Raw genomic sequence first — 7,576 nt, forward strand, 5'->3', positions numbered from 1 at the left:
CATCTTTACTAAAAATACAAAAATTAGCTGGGTGTAGTGGCACACACCTGTAGTCCCAGCTACTTGGGAGGCTGAGGCAGGAGAATCGCTTGAACCAGGAGGTGGAGGTTGCAGTGAGCTGAGATCGGGCCACTGCACTCCAGCCTGGGCAACAGCGTGAGACTCTGCCTCAAAAAAAAAAAAAAAAAAAAAAAAGAAAAGAAAAAGAAAAAGAAAAAGAAAAAGAAAAAAGGAAAGAAAAAAAGCAGGGTGCAGGGTTCCATAAAAAGCCCTTTCTGAAACTGAACTAATGTGATGGCAGTGACTGAAATAAGACATGACTAATCCTGAGCTGTGTCTTGAAAAAGGTTGGCATGTTTAGAGAATATGGAAAAAGGTATGGCAAGACAAGACTAATATTATGTTCTGTAACTCTTACTTATTATATAAGGGATGTAAATAATTGACTATAGATTAGCTTAACTTTAATTTATGAGTAAACCAAAGATGTCAAGAAAGGAATGTTTAAGTAGAATTTACTAGAATAAATGAAGAATAGTCCCTATTTTAGAAACAGGTTTCACAAAGATTGTACTTGTGACTATACCTGTATAGATGTGATTATGGGTACGTAAACCATAAAAAGATGAAAATAGATGCAGTTTGCTAACTATACTAGGAGATACAAATTTAGTGGTATATCCTGCTAGTCCAAAAATGAGTTCCATTATCTGCTTGAGAGACTGAGGGTCATGTTTCAGAGTGCCTATTTGGGTGAGGTGAAATGCATTCAAGATTTTGTAATTTTTTACTGAAAGGAGGAAAAGGAAGTATGTGGGAGTTGGAGATTGGAGGAACAAGAGGAAAGATATGAGAAAAAAATGATAAATAATGGGATGGCCTGGTATTATTCTGCCAAACAGTTCTAAGGATGGGTTGGGCAATGAATGAGGAAGAATAATCAAAGTCAGCACTAAAGAAGCCGTTGTCCAGTGAATCTCTAAGAGTATGGGCTCTGCCACCTAGTAATAGGTTTAAAACTAATATGGAAAAAGGAATATCTCCACCTCTGGACTGAAAGAGAGTAGCAATATCCGGTGGGGTCCGAACAGCAGTGACCAAGCAGTGGTAGCCACCCTTGAGGGCAGTGGAGTCTTAGTGAAGGTGCTTTCCTCACGAGGTCTGCAGTCCTACCTCAGCTGCAGAGGCTGTGGTAGGACAGCTCCCTCCAAAGCCTTTCTGGCAGCAAGGTAAAAAACATGAGTGGATTGTTTTTTCTTGTACGTGTGTGAGATATCCCTGGATATATGTAGAAATAAGTGGAGCTGAAGTTCTACAGTCATATATGTAGAATAAAAGAAACATAATTAATTAGTATTAATATTAATGAGACTTTATTTGAACTTGAAGCATGGTTAGACCTGGTGATGTTTATGTAATATAAAGACATAACGTTTCTGGCCAGGTGCGGTGGCTCACACCTGTAATCCCAGCACTTTGGGAGGCCGAGGCAGGAGGATCACGAGGTCAGGAGATCAAGACCATCCTGGCTAACACGGTAAAATCCCCTTTATATTAAAATTACAAAAAAAAGTTAGCCAGGTGAGGTGGCGGGTGCCTGTAGTCCCAGCTACTTGAGAGGCTGAGGCAGGAGAATGGCGTGAACCCGGGAGGCAGAGCTTGTGGTGAGCCCAGATCGCGCTACTGCACTCCAGCCTGGGCGACAGAGCGAGACTCAGTCTAAAAAAAAAAAAAAAAGAGATAATGTTTCTATATGGTCCTTGAAAACATATTTCTGGATCAGGGATCGCAAACACTAATATCTACAGGGGATGCGCAATAACCACAAATATTTGTGATGTGTCAGATAGAGCACAGTAGTTGCAAAACAGCTCATATTCTAACTAAGCATCACTCTTGTCATGGGATATCACCTTTTAAAACATTAGCCAGGTATGATCAGAAGGCTCTATAGGCCGGGCGCGGTGGCTCAAGCCTGTAATCCCAGCACTTTGGGAGGCCGAGACGGGCGGATCACGAGGTCAGGAGATCGAGACCATCCTGGCTAACACGGTGAAACCCCGTCTCTACTAAAAAATACAAAAAACTAGCCGGGCGACGTGGCGGGCGCCTGTAGTCCCAGCTACTCGGGAGGCTGAGGCAGGAGAATGGCGTAAACCCAGGAGGCGGAGCTTGCAGTGAGCTGAAATCTGGCCACTGCACTCCAGCCTGGGCAGCAGAGCGAGACTCCGTCTCAAAAAAAAAAAAAAGAAGGCTCTATAAAGCTAACAGACCTCCACAATTTCACCTTTGCTTTTGATGCTTCTCTCAATTCTTTAATTGATACTCTAGAATCCAGCTGAAAACATATTATGAATGAATAAATAATAAATACATTTTTTCTTACTGCTAAAAGCATGGTGGTGATAAAAACTAAATTTTGTAATTTTTCTTCAATAGTTTGATCTCGTATTTTTCCATGAAATGGACATCAACTATAGAACAAGGATATGACTTAATTAATGCTACAAGGGAAAGTAAGAACACTTCTAATTCATTTGCAGTGTCCCATCATTTGACTAAGAGACATGTACACCAAAATTTCTGCTCCAATTCCTCACAAAACTGCAAAACCTTCCAAAATGGTTCCGCATTCTTCTTTAGCTTATTCAAAACTAAAGAGACTGACTTTTGCCCTATAGACTGGTCTTGTGCGTAGATGCCATAATGTCTCCATCATTTCAGCATCACCTTCCTCCATGGCCCCAAGATCCAGCACATCAAACTTTATCCCTATAGACCCTTTCCATTCCATCCAAATAGATGCACACCAAGGGCAGTCACTATCCCCAAATACGCAATTTCAATGCATGCTGTAATGAATTCCCACTGCTACAAGTCTATAGAAATATTTTTTCTCTAGTTTGGCTAAATTAATAATGTTAATAATATTCATTCCATATTACTCTCTATAATAGTCATTGAAATAAAATCCATGCACCATAAAGAAAAGAGTGTAGCTTTGAACACATTCTGTCTTTGTGAGTGGTGCCCATCACCATAATTAAATGGACAAGCAGCCTCCAAATTCTCATCAAGATGCTATAGATAAACTACTCCATTAAAATATAGCAAATGTGTTTGGTTGAAATCACCAAGACTCACATAGCACCACAGTAGAAACAGCTTTTCTGAGTTTTAGCCTAAGAAAATTCAAAAGCAGGATTTTGAAATACCATTTTTGGCCGCTCTGATTTCTCTCACAATAACAAAAGTTGAAATGTAATAGTATCTTTTAAATTTTGTTTCTCTTAAAATTATTTTGAGTCCTTAGGTATGTTTGAAGAAAATGAACAATGGCCAATGCATGACTATTTACCAATTGAGCTAGAAAAGTAAAATGGTGTTAAATGTAACCTTGAGGTTATGGAGTTACTTTCTACAAGAATCTATGTTGTGACAACTTGGCCAGGTTCATCATCCCGCTTTTACTGATGAAAAGTCAACTCAAGAAGCTTCCTAATTCTCTGGTGCAGATGCTGTCGCCTAACAAGTCTTTCTTGTCTGTAACTGCCCTGGCAGACATGCCGATTACATATGCTCAGTGCATGGATGAAGTTTCAGATGCTTGGGTCTTTAAAAGCACACCAGCCCACAGGATCTGGAAAGGTTACACCACAGTGACCCCTCTGATAAAGCATAGCTGATTCCACTCACCATTCAAAAGGTCGATTCAAATCCATCATATTTTTATGTCGCATATCCAACATCCATTTAACAGACTAAGTGCACACTAAAGTGTGCTTCAAAGAACCACAGGCTTCAGATGGACTTTGAGAAATCGCTGAAGACAAATTCTTGCATATAAGCAATGCTATACTTAAGCCACCCCAGAAAACTACCCTGTTTTTAAAGACCATCATAATTTTTTTAGTCTGCCTATATATCCCATTACAAGCCCCTAGCAGTTTTCTTTCTCAAAAAAAAATTATTCCTTATAGATTACCTAAATCCTTCACATCCTGGCTGAAGCATGCTTTTTCTACTCCAATTCTTTGCCAACTCACCATCTCTCCTACAAATTTGCATGGTTTATTTCAGTTGATGGCATCATTTTCTTAGTTATCAATGGTCCAAATTGTAAACACCCATCTACTGTGACGTCTTAGCCAACACTTTACAATGATCACCAGTCAGTGATTGCTTTGTAACTTTCCTGAATCCATTTGCTTCCTCTATATATCCAGAGTCCCCATCCTAGTTCACTATGCTGTGCAGTAAGTGTGGTACAGTGGAAAGCATGTTGAACAGAATCCTGGAAACTTATCTCTAACATTGGTTCTGCCCCAACACATGAATAGCATCTGATAAGTCCCTGCACCTTCCAACTCAGTATCAATTTTCTCCTCGGGAAAGTAAAATAATTAAATTTCTCAGATCAGTTTAACCTCTATTGTTTTGTGAGTTTTGAGGCACTTTCAAATCTCGTTAATGGACTCTATTTGTGTGTTCCCTTCACCCTGCACACTGTCATTACATTAAAATTACTGTTACCTCTTCCTGAGGAAACTGAGGCTTAGAGAGAGTCACTTGCATTTCCATGGTCACACACTCCACAAATGATAGAACTGAGATATATTGGGGGTCAGGACTAGGGTCAGGCAGGCAAGGTGTACAGGGCACAAAATTTAATGAGATGCCCTAGGCTAGCACAAGTGCGGAGTTGGAATCTGAAGGTGCACCCTGGGTACCTTGCTTGCCACATCTTAAAGACACATGTTCTCGTACCTTTGTAATCATGTGATCATCAAGTTTTTAAATTTGATGATCTCATTTTACTATTACTTGTAGTCTATTAGAATTGGAAAGATACATAATTTGTTTATAAAAGCATTTACAGTATTATCCATTTGAATAAAATGAAGAAACATGCATTCTGCTTCATTTTGAAATACGATAGACTTCCAAGGTAACTAAACGGTAGGGTGAGACATTATATTTACAATATTTCTCTGTTTACCTATAAATAAACAAAAATAACTTATACATGATATTCACATTATTATATTTTGGACAATACACCATAATGAAATATGTAATACTATATTTTGTAACCATCCCTTGAAACCATTAAATCAGATGGGTCAGCTTCCTTATGAGGGAAAAACGAAGTTTCCTCACAAAGACCCAGATGGAATCACTAATCTTCTGATGTGCAATGTTGGTATAAATTGTGGTTAATGAACACGTGCTAGGGTGCGGTTAAGTTGTGTTCACTCTAGGATTTAAGTGTGAGTAGTCATAGCTAATCGGTTCCTGAAGAAACCCAGTCTCCTAGACTGAGTGTCTAAGAAGTCTCTCAGATAAAAAAGAGAAGAGAAAGTAGAGCTGTAAATGTCTCATTCAAGAAAAGCAGGTCAGCTTCCAAGGACAGACTTTCTGTCAAGTGGAGTGCCCCCTGCCGTGGGTTCATGAATCTATATAAAAGGCTAATAATCAGAAAGCATGGAAAAATAAAGAGAACTGCTTCCCAAGAATTTCCACAGGCTATTAAGAAGATAAAGTATCAACTTCATTAGTAGTAATAGTTTCTGCAGTGACAAGAACACAGTACCTTCAATGTCTTTGATGGATTAATGAGTATTACTGATATAGTGTAGATAATTTTCCCCTCCAAATCTCACATTGAAATTTGACCCCCAATGTTGAAGGGGGCCTGGTGGAAGGTGTTTGGGTCATGGGGGTGGATTCTTCATGAATGGCTTAGTGCCACTCTTACAGTAATGAGTTCTCACTCTTTTAGTTCCCTTGAGAACTGATTGTTTAGAAGTGCTCCGAACCTTCCTCCCCTTCTCTCTTTTCTGCTTCCTTCCTTTTGTGATGTGGTGCAAATCCCTTTCCCCTTTCACCATGATTGGAAGCTTCCTGAACTCCTCACTAGAAGCAGATGTTGGTGTCATGCTGCTTTTGTACAGCCTGCAGAACTGTGAATCAAATGAGCCTCTTTATAAATTACCCAGCCACAGTTATTCCTTTATAACAACACAAAACAGACTAAGACAGGCATCAACAGTAATCTTAATGTATTTAGCTGACATTAATAACAAGTATGTGTAGTAAAGAATTTGGCCTAATGTATCAATTTAAAATTTTTAAAAATATACGTTAAAAAATAGAATTTGATCTTGCCCACCAAGAAGGGCTGGCCTTTAGGAGGTAATTTCAGCCAGGAGATTTGTGGAGGGTCTCTCCTGATAGAAGTGTCTTTGTTTACCTTAGGCCATGCCAGATTGTCCAACAATATGATTTAGGTTGGAAGCCATACCAGATAGTATTTAGGGTGGGGGATAACCACATGAGGAAGATCAATTATTACAATGTAGAGCTGGGGCTTTAGGTCATGCCCAGAAGGGTTGGAGAATTCATAATGGAGCCACCAATAGAAACTCTGAACACCAAGGCTCAGTCAAGCTTCCCTGGTTGACAATACTGTATGTATATTGTCATGCACCAATGGCAGGAGAGTCATGCATCCTGACTACACAGGGAGAGGATAACGGAAGTTCCACATTTGGTACTTCTCCTGGATTCTGTGTATATGTTTCTGACTTTCACTGATTATAATCTGAATCTACTCTCTGTAATGAACCAAAACCATGAGCATAATAGCTGTTGGTGAATTCTGTCAGTCCTTCTGAGGGAACACAGTGTTCTTAGGATAAACATAACATAAACTACAGTTTCTATAATAAATCATTCATGATGATAATACTATAATATAAAACTATTTAATATACCAAATAAAACCCAAGAAAATATAGCCTATTATTAAGAGAACAGAATTAAAGCCCACTATGAGATGACACAGAGGTCATTATAACCATTCTCAAGAACATAAATGTAAATACATGTAAAATGAATTAAAAAACAACATCTCAGCAGAAAAATAGAAAGTATAATAAGAACCAAATAGAAATTCTAGACCTGAAAAATTCAATACCTGAAATTTTAAAAATGTACTGAATGAGCCTGAGAGCAAAACTGAAATGACAGAAGAGTCAGTGAACCTGAAGATAGATCAATACAAAGCATCCAATCTGAAAAACAGAAAGAAAAATAATTAGAAAAAAATAAAGTGAGATTCCACATTTTGTGGAGTATTAAAAAGGTATAACATGGATATAACTGGAGTCCCAGAAAAGTGAAAGAGAAATAATGGAATAAAAATTGGAATAAATAATGGCAAAAATTTCCTGAAATTTGGTGAAAAGATAAATTTATAGATTTAAGAAGTCAACCACAAACAGAAAATCCTCAAAAAACCCATATGCACAAATGTCTAATCTGTTGTAATAAGCTGCTGAAAATGAAATAAAAACAGAGAAATGTTAAAAGAAGCCAGATAAAAATGTTATATTTTATATAGGAGAACAATTCAAATGACTGCAAATTTCTTATCAGAAACAGAAGGGGTTAGACACAGAGAAAGAATATCTTTAAGGAGTTGAAAGAAAATAACCTATCAACCCAAAATTCTATATCTAGTGAAATTTGAGAATGAAGGCAAAATACACACTGGTGGATACCATGCCAGAAT

The sequence above is a fragment of the Trachypithecus francoisi genome, unplaced genomic scaffold (genome assembly GCF_009764315.1).
Source record: "Trachypithecus francoisi isolate TF-2019V2 unplaced genomic scaffold, Tfra_2.0 Lachesis_group13, whole genome shotgun sequence".
Classification (NCBI taxonomy): Eukaryota; Metazoa; Chordata; class Mammalia; order Primates; family Cercopithecidae; genus Trachypithecus; species Trachypithecus francoisi.